Here is a 15,888-nt window from a genome sequence, read left to right as displayed (position 1 = left end):
TACAGTGCTTATTACGCACACCTATCCAGGTGGGGGCATAGCTCAGGGGTAGAGCATTTGACTGCAGATCAAGAGGTCCCCGGTTCAAATCCGGGTGCCCCCTACTGTGGTGACCCACTTTATTGCCAAACCTACAAGGCTCTTGTTTCCAGTCACTCAGGCTACTCTCTGCCTACATTGGGTATCCCAAGTCTCTGGGGACAAGGACTGTACCTGGCACAAGGCATGGTTGCGGGAGGGGTTTTACTCCCTGCTTTTCTCGGCTACAGGTGATAGAACCTAGGACCTTGCAGGCAGTTTCCTCACTAACCCTTCTCCTTTTCATCCCTGTTCTTGCCCCTTTCTCTCCCTGCTTTTTTTTTTCTTTTTCTTTTTGCTTTGCTTTCCTTTTATTTGCTTTGCTTTGCTTTTCTGGTTGGTTGGTTTGTTTCTTTGTTTATTTGGTTGCCTTCACGTGCTGCATGTTTCATCTACTTTGTTATGGACACTACTTTTTTGGGAGTCATCAAGAGGCCCACTGGGTGAACAACTTGCTCTCCTGCTGGTCCAGCCTCCCCAGAGTGTCAGATCCTAAGCTTGTGTCATCCGTCAAGTGACACACTTCTGCTTGGAGACACGCCTTGTGTGGGTGTGTGTGTGAGTGTGCGTGTGTGCGCGTGCGTGTGTGTGTGTCTGAGTGCATGTCTGTGAGTGTGTTTGTGTGTGTGTGTGTGTGTGTGTGTGTGTGTGTGTGTGTGTCTGTCTTCTTTGGTTGGCCAATTTGACTTACAGATGGATGGATGGGTGGCCCAATGCACATTTCATCTGTTTACTGTTTTGCAGTTTGCCGGTTCAGGCAGGATTTCTAGAGCATTTCCTAACTGTGTTCTCTGTCAGGCTTCTTTTGCTCAGGACTTGCCAGGGTAGCAGCAACTCAGCCTTCGTGGTGGCACAATTTCCGAGGCAGTTTGTGAGGAAGCCAGGGGACACTGGCAGATTCGATTCAGAACCCTTGGAGGAGAGCACCAGGAAAGCTGACATGAGAGAAGGAAGCACAGTGGCCTGCCACTGCACAGTGATTCCATGTGAAAGCAAACTCAATGGTAGAATTATCGGCACCAGTTAGCCCAGTGCCCAGCATGTGGCGAGCTTAAGGTCAATAACAGCAAGACTGTGCATTCAGCCATGGGTGCTGAGCAGTGGGCCTGCTGTACAGGCGTGGGCCAGGCTTGCAGAAGCCCGACAATGTGGGAAAGGCAGGGGAGGGTGGAGTGAAGCAGTGACCAGGCCAGACGTGCGTCCCCTGAGGTGCTGCAGCACTGCCGAGGGGTGGTGACTGGCCACAGGGAAGGTGTCCACTCCCTGTAGCAAGGCTCAGACTAGAGCATGCTTCCTAGACAACGTGAGTTGTGAGGAGAGCCCTTCCGCGGTGTTCACAGCATCCTGACTCCAGGTCAGGGGCTCCCTGGCCTATACTGACTTGGGCTCCCTGCGTGTGCCTTGAGGGCACAGTATCCTGGGGCTTGGAGTGCCCCTAAGGCTGAGATGCTCCCTGCAAGTAAGGAGCAGGAGGATGGGTCGGGCTTTAAGTCAGCGCCTCTCTTACACCGTCCCGTCACCCACCCTTCCCACCGCTGAGACATCTCCTGACCACAGTCCTTGTATCCAGCTGCAGTCCTCCTCGACTTAGCGCTAGGCTCCGTGCACTTGCATTGCTGTCCTTTCTGTTTATGTCCACTACCCCTGAATCTTTCATCTCCATTGTGTACAATGACGGGAGCTCCTGGAGAAGTGACTGCCGGCAACCTCAGTAGCACTCCTCCGGCTCCATGGCTGGCTCCCTCTGTCCCCGAGTCTTGTGCCTACCAGGTTCCCCGGAGTGACACATTATCCCCATCCTTTGCGATATCTAGGGCCACAGCCCCTCGTCCATTGTTCTGGCCCTGCTGCCTATTCTTCTGGCCTGCACGAGAGCTATGGAGGGCTGTGGTAGTTTGTAGGGCTGCCAGGGTCTTTCACAGCGAGCAAGCGGCATCCACTGTCTTGTGAGCCCGGGCAGCCAACAGTCTGGGCCCAGATCCCCAGATCCCCGTCGGCCAATGACAGGCAATTTGGGTCTTGACCCCCACACCGTCCTTCCACAGCTCTGCCAGAGTGCTTGGTGGTAAGATGTCCCTTCTCATGACCTGGAACGGTGCTTCTCATAGGGTCGTGCGTCCCAAGTATTTGCTTCACCAGTGTGACCCTTTATGCGTCTGTGCCAATGCAGCTCAGGGTCGCAAGCAACATCTTGGTCTCCGCTATGTCTGTGAAGCAGAGGACGCCAGGAATCCCCTTGTGGATGCACAGCCGCCATAGGTCCCTTAGGCAGTGGGTCTGCTGAGTCCTCTGGGAAACCAAGCATCTCTGCTTGTGCCCAGCCCTCATCCCCACCCACGCCCCCAGCCCAGGCCCTCCCTGGCACATCCCTCTCCACCCTTCCCGGCCTCCAAAATGTCTACTGAGTAACTCCCTCCTGGAGTGCTGCTCTGGCTGCTGGAGCTGAGTGTGGAGGCCAATGTATGTGCAGACTGGCAGGCTTTTGAAGCCTGCCGGAGCCTGAGGCAGGGACTGGGGCCGGGAAGTGCTGCTGAGCAGAAGACGTGGTGGTCAGGTGTGCCAAGGAAGTCAGGGCAGCCTGGGAGGCAGGGCGGGCATGACGCCAGCCGGGCTCTTGAAGCTCAGCTGTCAGGTGTGTGACAGGCAGGTGTGTCTACACAGCTTTACAGTGCTTATTACGCACACCTATCCAGGTGGGGGCATAGCTCAGGGGTAGAGCATTTGACTGCAGATCAAGAGGTCCCCGGTTCAAATCCGGGTGCCCCCTACTGTGGTGACCCACTTTATTGCCAAACCTACAAGGCTCTTGTTTCCAGTCACTCAGGCTACTCTCTGCCTACATTGGGTATCCCAAGTCTCTGGGGACAAGGACTGTACCTGGCACAAGGCATGGTTGCGGGAGGGGTTTTACTCCCTGCTTTTCTCGGCTACAGGTGATAGAACCTAGGACCTTGCAGGCAGTTTCCTCACTAACCCTTCTCCTTTTCATCCCTGTTCTTGCCCCTTTCTCTCCCTGCTTTTTTTTTTCTTTTTCTTTTTGCTTTGCTTTCCTTTTATTTGCTTTGCTTTGCTTTTCTGGTTGGTTGGTTTGTTTCTTTGTTTATTTGGTTGCCTTCACGTGCTGCATGTTTCATCTATTTTGTTATGGACACTACTTTTTTGGGAGTCATCAAGAGGCCCACTGGGTGAACAACTTGCTCTCCTGCTGGTCCAGCCTCCCCAGAGTGTCAGATCCTAAGCTTGTGTCATCCGTCAAGTGACACACTTCTGCTTGGAGACACGCCTTGTGTGGGTGTGTGTGTGAGTGTGCGTGTGTGCGCGTGCGTGTGTGTGTGTCTGAGTGCATGTCTGTGAGTGTGTTTGTGTGTGTGTGTGTGTGTGTGTGTGTGTGTGTGTGTGTGTCTGTCTTCTTTGGTTGGCCAATTTGACTTACAGATGGATGGATGGGTGGCCCAATGCACATTTCATCTGTTTACTGTTTTGCAGTTTGCCGGTTCAGGCAGGATTTCTAGAGCATTTCCTAACTGTGTTCTCTGTCAGGCTTCTTTTGCTCAGGACTTGCCAGGGTAGCAGCAACTCAGCCTTCGTGGTGGCACAATTTCCGAGGCAGTTTGTGAGGAAGCCAGGGGACACTGGCAGATTCGATTCAGAACCCTTGGAGGAGAGCACCAGGAAAGCTGACATGAGAGAAGGAAGCACAGTGGCCTGCCACTGCACAGTGATTCCATGTGAAAGCAAACTCAATGGTAGAATTATCGGCACCAGTTAGCCCAGTGCCCAGCATGTGGCGAGCTTAAGGTCAATAACAGCAAGACTGTGCATTCAGCCATGGGTGCTGAGCAGTGGGCCTGCTGTACAGGCGTGGGCCAGGCTTGCAGAAGCCCGACAATGTGGGAAAGGCAGGGGAGGGTGGAGTGAAGCAGTGACCAGGCCAGACGTGCGTCCCCTGAGGTGCTGCAGCACTGCCGAGGGGTGGTGACTGGCCACAGGGAAGGTGTCCACTCCCTGTAGCAAGGCTCAGACTAGAGCATGCTTCCTAGACAACGTGAGTTGTGAGGAGAGCCCTTCCGCGGTGTTCACAGCATCCTGACTCCAGGTCAGGGGCTCCCTGGCCTATACTGACTTGGGCTCCCTGCGTGTGCCTTGAGGGCACAGTATCCTGGGGCTTGGAGTGCCCCTAAGGCTGAGATGCTCCCTGCAAGTAAGGAGCAGGAGGATGGGTCGGGCTTTAAGTCAGCGCCTCTCTTACACCGTCCCGTCACCCACCCTTCCCACCGCTGAGACATCTCCTGACCACAGTCCTTGTATCCAGCTGCAGTCCTCCTCGACTTAGCGCTAGGCTCCGTGCACTTGCATTGCTGTCCTTTCTGTTTATGTCCACTACCCCTGAATCTTTCATCTCCATTGTGTACAATGACGGGAGCTCCTAGAGAAGTGACTGCTGGCAACCTCAGTAGCACTCCTCCGGCTCCATGGCTGGCTCCCTCTGTCCCCGAGTCTTGTGCCTACCAGGTTCCCCGGAGTGACACATTATCCCCATCCTTTGCGATATCTAGGGCCACAGCCCCTCGTCCATTGTTCTGGCCCTGCTGCCTATTCTTCTGGCCTGCACGAGAGCTATGGAGGGCTGTGGTAGTTTGTAGGGCTGCCAGGGTCTTTCACAGCGAGCAAGCGGCATCCACTGTCTTGTGAGCCCGGGCAGCCAACAGTCTGGGCCCAGATCCCCAGATCCCCGTCGGCCAATGACAGGCAATTTGGGTCTTGACCCCCACACCGTCCTTCCACAGCTCTGCCAGAGTGCTTGGTGGTAAGATGTCCCTTCTCATGACCTGGAACGGTGCTTCTCATAGGGTCGTGCGTCCCAAGTATTTGCTTCACCAGTGTGACCCTTTATGCGTCTGTGCCAATGCAGCTCAGGGTCGCAAGCAACATCTTGGTCTCCGCTATGTCTGTGAAGCAGAGGACGCCAGGAATCCCCTTGTGGATGCACAGCCGCCATAGGTCCCTTAGGCAGTGGGTCTGCTGAGTCCTCTGGGAAACCAAGCATCTCTGCTTGTGCCCAGCCCTCATCCCCACCCACGCCCCCAGCCCAGGCCCTCCCTGGCACATCCCTCTCCACCCTTCCCGGCCTCCAAAATGTCTACTGAGTAACTCCCTCCTGGAGTGCTGCTCTGGCTGCTGGAGCTGAGTGTGGAGGCCAATGTATGTGCAGACTGGCAGGCTTTTGAAGCCTGCCGGAGCCTGAGGCAGGGACTGGGGCCGGGAAGTGCTGCTGAGCAGAAGACGTGGTGGTCAGGTGTGCCAAGGAAGTCAGGGCAGCCTGGGAGGCAGGGCGGGCATGACGCCAGCCGGGCTCTTGAAGCTCAGCTGTCAGGTGTGTGACAGGCAGGTGTGTCTACACAGCTTTACAGTGCTTATTACGCACACCTATCCAGGTGGGGGCATAGCTCAGGGGTAGAGCATTTGACTGCAGATCAAGAGGTCCCCGGTTCAAATCCAGGTGCCCCCTACTGTGGTGACCCACTTTATTGCCAAACCTACAAGGCTCTTGTTTCCAGTCACTCAGGCTACTCTCTGCCTACATTGGGTATCCCAAGTCTCTGGGGACAAGGACTGTACCTGGCACAAGGCATGGTTGCGGGAGGGGTTTTACTCCCTGCTTTTCTCGGCTACAGGTGATAGAACCTAGGACCTTGCAGGCAGTTTCCTCACTAACCCTTCTCCTTTTCATCCCTGTTCTTGCCCCTTTCTCTCCCTGCTTTTTTTTTTCTTTTTCTTTTTGCTTTGCTTTCCTTTTATTTGCTTTGCTTTGCTTTTCTGGTTGGTTGGTTTGTTTCTTTGTTTATTTGGTTGCCTTCACGTGCTGCATGTTTCATCTATTTTGTTATGGACACTACTTTTTTGGGAGTCATCAAGAGGCCCACTGGGTGAACAACTTGCTCTCCTGCTGGTCCAGCCTCCCCAGAGTGTCAGATCCTAAGCTTGTGTCATCCGTCAAGTGACACACTTCTGCTTGGAGACACGCCTTGTGTGGGTGTGTGTGTGAGTGTGCGTGTGTGCGCGTGCGTGTGTGTGTGTCTGAGTGCATGTCTGTGAGTGTGTTTGTGTGTGTGTGTGTGTGTGTGTGTGTGTGTGTGTGTGTGTGTCTGTCTTCTTTGGTTGGCCAATTTGACTTACAGATGGATGGATGGGTGGCCCAATGCACATTTCATCTGTTTACTGTTTTGCAGTTTGCCGGTTCAGGCAGGATTTCTAGAGCATTTCCTAACTGTGTTCTCTGTCAGGCTTCTTTTGCTCAGGACTTGCCAGGGTAGCAGCAACTCAGCCTTCGTGGTGGCACAATTTCCGAGGCAGTTTGTGAGGAAGCCAGGGGACACTGGCAGATTCGATTCAGAACCCTTGGAGGAGAGCACCAGGAAAGCTGACATGAGAGAAGGAAGCACAGTGGCCTGCCACTGCACAGTGATTCCATGTGAAAGCAAACTCAATGGTAGAATTATCGGCACCAGTTAGCCCAGTGCCCAGCATGTGGCGAGCTTAAGGTCAATAACAGCAAGACTGTGCATTCAGCCATGGGTGCTGAGCAGTGGGCCTGCTGTACAGGCGTGGGCCAGGCTTGCAGAAGCCCGACAATGTGGGAAAGGCAGGGGAGGGTGGAGTGAAGCAGTGACCAGGCCAGACGTGCGTCCCCTGAGGTGCTGCAGCACTGCCGAGGGGTGGTGACTGGCCACAGGGAAGGTGTCCACTCCCTGTAGCAAGGCTCAGACTAGAGCATGCTTCCTAGACAACGTGAGTTGTGAGGAGAGCCCTTCCGCGGTGTTCACAGCATCCTGACTCCAGGTCAGGGGCTCCCTGGCCTATACTGACTTGGGCTCCCTGCGTGTGCCTTGAGGGCACAGTATCCTGGGGCTTGGAGTGCCCCTAAGGCTGAGATGCTCCCTGCAAGTAAGGAGCAGGAGGATGGGTCGGGCTTTAAGTCAGCGCCTCTCTTACACCGTCCCGTCACCCACCCTTCCCACCGCTGAGACATCTCCTGACCACAGTCCTTGTATCCAGCTGCAGTCCTCCTCGACTTAGCGCTAGGCTCCGTGCACTTGCATTGCTGTCCTTTCTGTTTATGTCCACTACCCCTGAATCTTTCATCTCCATTGTGTACAATGACGGGAGCTCCTAGAGAAGTGACTGCTGGCAACCTCAGTAGCACTCCTCCGGCTCCATGGCTGGCTCCCTCTGTCCCCGAGTCTTGTGCCTACCAGGTTCCCCGGAGTGACACATTATCCCCATCCTTTGCGATATCTAGGGCCACAGCCCCTCGTCCATTGTTCTGGCCCTGCTGCCTATTCTTCTGGCCTGCACGAGAGCTATGGAGGGCTGTGGTAGTTTGTAGGGCTGCCAGGGTCTTTCACAGCGAGCAAGCGGCATCCACTGTCTTGTGAGCCCGGGCAGCCAACAGTCTGGGCCCAGATCCCCAGATCCCCGTCGGCCAATGACAGGCAATTTGGGTCTTGACCCCCACACCGTCCTTCCACAGCTCTGCCAGAGTGCTTGGTGGTAAGATGTCCCTTCTCATGACCTGGAACGGTGCTTCTCATAGGGTCGTGCGTCCCAAGTATTTGCTTCACCAGTGTGACCCTTTATGCGTCTGTGCCAATGCAGCTCAGGGTCGCAAGCAACATCTTGGTCTCCGCTATGTCTGTGAAGCAGAGGACGCCAGGAATCCCCTTGTGGATGCACAGCCGCCATAGGTCCCTTAGGCAGTGGGTCTGCTGAGTCCTCTGGGAAACCAAGCATCTCTGCTTGTGCCCAGCCCTCATCCCCACCCACGCCCCCAGCCCAGGCCCTCCCTGGCACATCCCTCTCCACCCTTCCCGGCCTCCAAAATGTCTACTGAGTAACTCCCTCCTGGAGTGCTGCTCTGGCTGCTGGAGCTGAGTGTGGAGGCCAATGTATGTGCAGACTGGCAGGCTTTTGAAGCCTGCCGGAGCCTGAGGCAGGGACTGGGGCCGGGAAGTGCTGCTGAGCAGAAGACGTGGTGGTCAGGTGTGCCAAGGAAGTCAGGGCAGCCTGGGAGGCAGGGCGGGCATGACGCCAGCCGGGCTCTTGAAGCTCAGCTGTCAGGTGTGTGACAGGCAGGTGTGTCTACACAGCTTTACAGTGCTTATTACGCACACCTATCCAGGTGGGGGCATAGCTCAGGGGTAGAGCATTTGACTGCAGATCAAGAGGTCCCCGGTTCAAATCCGGGTGCCCCCTACTGTGGTGACCCACTTTATTGCCAAACCTACAAGGCTCTTGTTTCCAGTCACTCAGGCTACTCTCTGCCTACATTGGGTATCCCAAGTCTCTGGGGACAAGGACTGTACCTGGCACAAGGCATGGTTGCGGGAGGGGTTTTACTCCCTGCTTTTCTCGGCTACAGGTGATAGAACCTAGGACCTTGCAGGCAGTTTCCTCACTAACCCTTCTCCTTTTCATCCCTGTTCTTGCCCCTTTCTCTCCCTGCTTTTTTTTTTCTTTTTCTTTTTGCTTTGCTTTCCTTTTATTTGCTTTGCTTTGCTTTTCTGGTTGGTTGGTTTGTTTCTTTGTTTATTTGGTTGCCTTCACGTGCTGCATGTTTCATCTATTTTGTTATGGACACTACTTTTTTGGGAGTCATCAAGAGGCCCACTGGGTGAACAACTTGCTCTCCTGCTGGTCCAGCCTCCCCAGAGTGTCAGATCCTAAGCTTGTGTCATCCGTCAAGTGACACACTTCTGCTTGGAGACACGCCTTGTGTGGGTGTGTGTGTGAGTGTGCGTGTGTGCGCGTGCGTGTGTGTGTGTCTGAGTGCATGTCTGTGAGTGTGTTTGTGTGTGTGTGTGTGTGTGTGTGTGTGTGTGTGTGTGTGTGTCTGTCTTCTTTGGTTGGCCAATTTGACTTACAGATGGATGGATGGGTGGCCCAATGCACATTTCATCTGTTTACTGTTTTGCAGTTTGCCGGTTCAGGCAGGATTTCTAGAGCATTTCCTAACTGTGTTCTCTGTCAGGCTTCTTTTGCTCAGGACTTGCCAGGGTAGCAGCAACTCAGCCTTCGTGGTGGCACAATTTCCGAGGCAGTTTGTGAGGAAGCCAGGGGACACTGGCAGATTCGATTCAGAACCCTTGGAGGAGAGCACCAGGAAAGCTGACATGAGAGAAGGAAGCACAGTGGCCTGCCACTGCACAGTGATTCCATGTGAAAGCAAACTCAATGGTAGAATTATCGGCACCAGTTAGCCCAGTGCCCAGCATGTGGCGAGCTTAAGGTCAATAACAGCAAGACTGTGCATTCAGCCATGGGTGCTGAGCAGTGGGCCTGCTGTACAGGCGTGGGCCAGGCTTGCAGAAGCCCGACAATGTGGGAAAGGCAGGGGAGGGTGGAGTGAAGCAGTGACCAGGCCAGACGTGCGTCCCCTGAGGTGCTGCAGCACTGCCGAGGGGTGGTGACTGGCCACAGGGAAGGTGTCCACTCCCTGTAGCAAGGCTCAGACTAGAGCATGCTTCCTAGACAACGTGAGTTGTGAGGAGAGCCCTTCCGCGGTGTTCACAGCATCCTGACTCCAGGTCAGGGGCTCCCTGGCCTATACTGACTTGGGCTCCCTGCGTGTGCCTTGAGGGCACAGTATCCTGGGGCTTGGAGTGCCCCTAAGGCTGAGATGCTCCCTGCAAGTAAGGAGCAGGAGGATGGGTCGGGCTTTAAGTCAGCGCCTCTCTTACACCGTCCCGTCACCCACCCTTCCCACCGCTGAGACATCTCCTGACCACAGTCCTTGTATCCAGCTGCAGTCCTCCTCGACTTAGCGCTAGGCTCCGTGCACTTGCATTGCTGTCCTTTCTGTTTATGTCCACTACCCCTGAATCTTTCATCTCCATTGTGTACAATGACGGGAGCTCCTAGAGAAGTGACTGCTGGCAACCTCAGTAGCACTCCTCCGGCTCCATGGCTGGCTCCCTCTGTCCCCGAGTCTTGTGCCTACCAGGTTCCCCGGAGTGACACATTATCCCCATCCTTTGCGATATCTAGGGCCACAGCCCCTCGTCCATTGTTCTGGCCCTGCTGCCTATTCTTCTGGCCTGCACGAGAGCTATGGAGGGCTGTGGTAGTTTGTAGGGCTGCCAGGGTCTTTCACAGCGAGCAAGCGGCATCCACTGTCTTGTGAGCCCGGGCAGCCAACAGTCTGGGCCCAGATCCCCAGATCCCCGTCGGCCAATGACAGGCAATTTGGGTCTTGACCCCCACACCGTCCTTCCACAGCTCTGCCAGAGTGCTTGGTGGTAAGATGTCCCTTCTCATGACCTGGAACGGTGCTTCTCATAGGGTCGTGCGTCCCAAGTATTTGCTTCACCAGTGTGACCCTTTATGCGTCTGTGCCAATGCAGCTCAGGGTCGCAAGCAACATCTTGGTCTCCGCTATGTCTGTGAAGCAGAGGACGCCAGGAATCCCCTTGTGGATGCACAGCCGCCATAGGTCCCTTAGGCAGTGGGTCTGCTGAGTCCTCTGGGAAACCAAGCATCTCTGCTTGTGCCCAGCCCTCATCCCCACCCACGCCCCCAGCCCAGGCCCTCCCTGGCACATCCCTCTCCACCCTTCCCGGCCTCCAAAATGTCTACTGAGTAACTCCCTCCTGGAGTGCTGCTCTGGCTGCTGGAGCTGAGTGTGGAGGCCAATGTATGTGCAGACTGGCAGGCTTTTGAAGCCTGCCGGAGCCTGAGGCAGGGACTGGGGCCGGGAAGTGCTGCTGAGCAGAAGACGTGGTGGTCAGGTGTGCCAAGGAAGTCAGGGCAGCCTGGGAGGCAGGGCGGGCATGACGCCAGCCGGGCTCTTGAAGCTCAGCTGTCAGGTGTGTGACAGGCAGGTGTGTCTACACAGCTTTACAGTGCTTATTACGCACACCTATCCAGGTGGGGGCATAGCTCAGGGGTAGAGCATTTGACTGCAGATCAAGAGGTCCCCGGTTCAAATCCGGGTGCCCCCTACTGTGGTGACCCACTTTATTGCCAAACCTACAAGGCTCTTGTTTCCAGTCACTCAGGCTACTCTCTGCCTACATTGGGTATCCCAAGTCTCTGGGGACAAGGACTGTACCTGGCACAAGGCATGGTTGCGGGAGGGGTTTTACTCCCTGCTTTTCTCGGCTACAGGTGATAGAACCTAGGACCTTGCAGGCAGTTTCCTCACTAACCCTTCTCCTTTTCATCCCTGTTCTTGCCCCTTTCTCTCCCTGCTTTTTTTTTTCTTTTTCTTTTTGCTTTGCTTTCCTTTTATTTGCTTTGCTTTGCTTTTCTGGTTGGTTGGTTTGTTTCTTTGTTTATTTGGTTGCCTTCACGTGCTGCATGTTTCATCTATTTTGTTATGGACACTACTTTTTTGGGAGTCATCAAGAGGCCCACTGGGTGAACAACTTGCTCTCCTGCTGGTCCAGCCTCCCCAGAGTGTCAGATCCTAAGCTTGTGTCATCCGTCAAGTGACACACTTCTGCTTGGAGACACGCCTTGTGTGGGTGTGTGTGTGAGTGTGCGTGTGTGCGCGTGCGTGTGTGTGTGTCTGAGTGCATGTCTGTGAGTGTGTTTGTGTGTGTGTGTGTGTGTGTGTGTGTGTGTGTGTGTGTGTCTGTCTTCTTTGGTTGGCCAATTTGACTTACAGATGGATGGATGGGTGGCCCAATGCACATTTCATCTGTTTACTGTTTTGCAGTTTGCCGGTTCAGGCAGGATTTCTAGAGCATTTCCTAACTGTGTTCTCTGTCAGGCTTCTTTTGCTCAGGACTTGCCAGGGTAGCAGCAACTCAGCCTTCGTGGTGGCACAATTTCCGAGGCAGTTTGTGAGGAAGCCAGGGGACACTGGCAGATTCGATTCAGAACCCTTGGAGGAGAGCACCAGGAAAGCTGACATGAGAGAAGGAAGCACAGTGGCCTGCCACTGCACAGTGATTCCATGTGAAAGCAAACTCAATGGTAGAATTATCGGCACCAGTTAGCCCAGTGCCCAGCATGTGGCGAGCTTAAGGTCAATAACAGCAAGACTGTGCATTCAGCCATGGGTGCTGAGCAGTGGGCCTGCTGTACAGGCGTGGGCCAGGCTTGCAGAAGCCCGACAATGTGGGAAAGGCAGGGGAGGGTGGAGTGAAGCAGTGACCAGGCCAGACGTGCGTCCCCTGAGGTGCTGCAGCACTGCCGAGGGGTGGTGACTGGCCACAGGGAAGGTGTCCACTCCCTGTAGCAAGGCTCAGACTAGAGCATGCTTCCTAGACAACGTGAGTTGTGAGGAGAGCCCTTCCGCGGTGTTCACAGCATCCTGACTCCAGGTCAGGGGCTCCCTGGCCTATACTGACTTGGGCTCCCTGCGTGTGCCTTGAGGGCACAGTATCCTGGGGCTTGGAGTGCCCCTAAGGCTGAGATGCTCCCTGCAAGTAAGGAGCAGGAGGATGGGTCGGGCTTTAAGTCAGCGCCTCTCTTACACCGTCCCGTTCCCACCGCTGAGACATCTCCTGACCACAGTCCTTGTATCCAGCTGCAGTCCTCCTCGACTTAGCGCTAGGCTCCGTGCACTTGCATTGCTGTCCTTTCTGTTTATGTCCACTACCCCTGAATCTTTCATCTCCATTGTGTACAATGACGGGAGCTCCTAGAGAAGTGACTGCTGGCAACCTCAGTAGCACTCCTCCGGCTCCATGGCTGGCTCCCTCTGTCCCCGAGTCTTGTGCCTACCAGGTTCCCCGGAGTGACACATTATCCCCATCCTTTGCGATATCTAGGGCCACAGCCCCTCGTCCATTGTTCTGGCCCTGCTGCCTATTCTTCTGGCCTGCACGAGAGCTATGGAGGGCTGTGGTAGTTTGTAGGGCTGCCAGGGTCTTTCACAGCGAGCAAGCGGCATCCACTGTCTTGTGAGCCCGGGCAGCCAACAGTCTGGGCCCAGATCCCCAGATCCCCGTCGGCCAATGACAGGCAATTTGGGTCTTGACCCCCACACCGTCCTTCCACAGCTCTGCCAGAGTGCTTGGTGGTAAGATGTCCCTTCTCATGACCTGGAACGGTGCTTCTCATAGGGTCGTGCGTCCCAAGTATTTGCTTCACCAGTGTGACCCTTTATGCGTCTGTGCCAATGCAGCTCAGGGTCGCAAGCAACATCTTGGTCTCCGCTATGTCTGTGAAGCAGAGGACGCCAGGAATCCCCTTGTGGATGCACAGCCGCCATAGGTCCCTTAGGCAGTGGGTCTGCTGAGTCCTCTGGGAAACCAAGCATCTCTGCTTGTGCCCAGCCCTCATCCCCACCCACGCCCCCAGCCCAGGCCCTCCCTGGCACATCCCTCTCCACCCTTCCCGGCCTCCAAAATGTCTACTGAGTAACTCCCTCCTGGAGTGCTGCTCTGGCTGCTGGAGCTGAGTGTGGAGGCCAATGTATGTGCAGACTGGCAGGCTTTTGAAGCCTGCCGGAGCCTGAGGCAGGGACTGGGGCCGGGAAGTGCTGCTGAGCAGAAGACGTGGTGGTCAGGTGTGCCAAGGAAGTCAGGGCAGCCTGGGAGGCAGGGCGGGCATGACGCCAGCCGGGCTCTTGAAGCTCAGCTGTCAGGTGTGTGACAGGCAGGTGTGTCTACACAGCTTTACAGTGCTTATTACGCACACCTATCCAGGTGGGGGCATAGCTCAGGGGTAGAGCATTTGACTGCAGATCAAGAGGTCCCCGGTTCAAATCCGGGTGCCCCCTACTGTGGTGACCCACTTTATTGCCAAACCTACAAGGCTCTTGTTTCCAGTCACTCAGGCTACTCTCTGCCTACATTGGGTATCCCAAGTCTCTGGGGACAAGGACTGTACCTGGCACAAGGCATGGTTGCGGGAGGGGTTTTACTCCCTGCTTTTCTCGGCTACAGGTGATAGAACCTAGGACCTTGCAGGCAGTTTCCTCACTAACCCTTCTCCTTTTCATCCCTGTTCTTGCCCCTTTCTCTCCCTGCTTTTTTTTTTCTTTTTCTTTTTGCTTTGCTTTCCTTTTATTTGCTTTGCTTTGCTTTTCTGGTTGGTTGGTTTGTTTCTTTGTTTATTTGGTTGCCTTCACGTGCTGCATGTTTCATCTATTTTGTTATGGACACTACTTTTTTGGGAGTCATCAAGAGGCCCACTGGGTGAACAACTTGCTCTCCTGCTGGTCCAGCCTCCCCAGAGTGTCAGATCCTAAGCTTGTGTCATCCGTCAAGTGACACACTTCTGCTTGGAGACACGCCTTGTGTGGGTGTGTGTGTGAGTGTGCGTGTGTGCACGTGCGTGTGTGTGTGTCTGAGTGCATGTCTGTGAGTGTGTTTGTGTGTGTGTGTGTGTGTGTGTGTGTGTGTGTGTCTGTCTTCTTTGGTTGGCCAATTTGACTTACAGATGGATGGATGGGTGGCCCAATGCACATCTGTTTACTGTTTTGCAGTTTGCCGGTTCAGGCAGGATTTCTAGAGCATTTCCTAACTGTGTTCTCTGTCAGGCTTCTTTTGCTCAGGACTTGCCAGGGTAGCAGCAACTCAGCCTTCGTGGTGGCACAATTTCCGAGGCAGTTTGTGAGGAAGCCAGGGGACACTGGCAGATTCGATTCAGAACCCTTGGAGGAGAGCACCAGGAAAGCTGACATGAGAGAAGGAAGCACAGTGGCCTGCCACTGCACAGTGATTCCATGTGAAAGCAAACTCAATGGTAGAATTATCGGCACCAGTTAGCCCAGTGCCCAGCATGTGGCGAGCTTAAGGTCAATAACAGCAAGACTGTGCATTCAGCCATGGGTGCTGAGCAGTGGGCCTGCTGTACAGGCGTGGGCCAGGCTTGCAGAAGCCCGACAATGTGGGAAAGGCAGGGGAGGGTGGAGTGAAGCAGTGACCAGGCCAGACGTGCGTCCCCTGAGGTGCTGCAGCACTGCCGAGGGGTGGTGACTGGCCACAGGGAAGGTGTCCACTCCCTGTAGCAAGGCTCAGACTAGAGCATGCTTCCTAGACAACGTGAGTTGTGAGGAGAGCCCTTCCGCGGTGTTCACAGCATCCTGACTCCAGGTCAGGGGCTCCCTGGCCTATACTGACTTGGGCTCCCTGCGTGTGCCTTGAGGGCACAGTATCCTGGGGCTTGGAGTGCCCCTAAGGCTGAGATGCTCCCTGCAAGTAAGGAGCAGGAGGATGGGTCGGGCTTTAAGTCAGCGCCTCTCTTACACCGTCCCGTCACCCACCCTTCCCACCGCTGAGACATCTCCTGACCACAGTCCTTGTATCCAGCTGCAGTCCTCCTCGACTTAGCGCTAGGCTCCGTGCACTTGCATTGCTGTCCTTTCTGTTTATGTCCACTACCCCTGAATCTTTCATCTCCATTGTGTACAATGACGGGAGCTCCTAGAGAAGTGACTGCTGGCAACCTCAGTAGCACTCCTCCGGCTCCATGGCTGGCTCCCTCTGTCCCCGAGTCTTGTGCCTACCAGGTTCCCCGGAGTGACACATTATCCCCATCCTTTGCGATATCTAGGGCCACAGCCCCTCGTCCATTGTTCTGGCCCTGCTGCCTATTCTTCTGGCCTGCACGAGAGCTATGGAGGGCTGTGGTAGTTTGTAGGGCTGCCAGGGTCTTTCACAGCGAGCAAGCGGCATCCACTGTCTTGTGAGCCCGGGCAGCCAACAGTCTGGGCCCAGATCCCCAGATCCCCGTCGGCCAATGACAGGCAATTTGGGTCTTGACCCCCACACCGTCCTTCCACAGCTCTGCCAGAGTGCTTGGTGGTAAGATGTCCCTTCTCATGACCTGGAACGGTGCTTCTCATAGGGTCGTGCG

The 15,888-nt window shown here is 55.0% G+C and overlaps 6 non-coding genes across 6 annotated transcripts; all 6 read left to right on the top strand.

Annotated features, from left to right (window-relative positions):
• The first annotated feature begins 31 nt into the window (after positions 1–31).
• On the top strand, positions 32–103 carry Trnac-gca (transfer RNA cysteine (anticodon GCA)). The gene has a single exon. It is a non-coding gene; the product is annotated as a tRNA-Cys (tRNA).
• A 2,670-nt stretch (positions 104–2,773) lies between these two features.
• Trnac-gca (transfer RNA cysteine (anticodon GCA)) lies at positions 2,774–2,845 on the top strand. The gene has a single exon. It is a non-coding gene; the product is annotated as a tRNA-Cys (tRNA).
• A 2,670-nt stretch (positions 2,846–5,515) lies between these two features.
• On the top strand, positions 5,516–5,587 carry Trnac-gca (transfer RNA cysteine (anticodon GCA)). The gene has a single exon. It is a non-coding gene; the product is annotated as a tRNA-Cys (tRNA).
• Positions 5,588–8,259: 2,672 nt separating this feature from the next.
• Positions 8,260–8,331, top strand: Trnac-gca (transfer RNA cysteine (anticodon GCA)). The gene has a single exon. It is a non-coding gene; the product is annotated as a tRNA-Cys (tRNA).
• Positions 8,332–11,003: 2,672 nt separating this feature from the next.
• Trnac-gca (transfer RNA cysteine (anticodon GCA)) lies at positions 11,004–11,075 on the top strand. Its single transcript has one exon. It is a non-coding gene; the product is annotated as a tRNA-Cys (tRNA).
• Positions 11,076–13,735: 2,660 nt separating this feature from the next.
• On the top strand, positions 13,736–13,807 carry Trnac-gca (transfer RNA cysteine (anticodon GCA)). The gene has a single exon. It is a non-coding gene; the product is annotated as a tRNA-Cys (tRNA).
• The last annotated feature ends 2,081 nt before the right edge of the window (positions 13,808–15,888 follow it).

This window comes from Cavia porcellus, unplaced genomic scaffold (genome assembly GCF_034190915.1).
Source record: "Cavia porcellus strain 051 isolate PalLab524CR breed Dunkin Hartley unplaced genomic scaffold, mCavPor4.1 scaffold_6, whole genome shotgun sequence".
In the NCBI taxonomy this organism is placed as follows: domain Eukaryota; kingdom Metazoa; phylum Chordata; class Mammalia; order Rodentia; family Caviidae; genus Cavia; species Cavia porcellus.
Note: the sequence above shows the minus strand (reverse complement) of the source record. Positions and strands in the feature narration are given on the sequence as shown.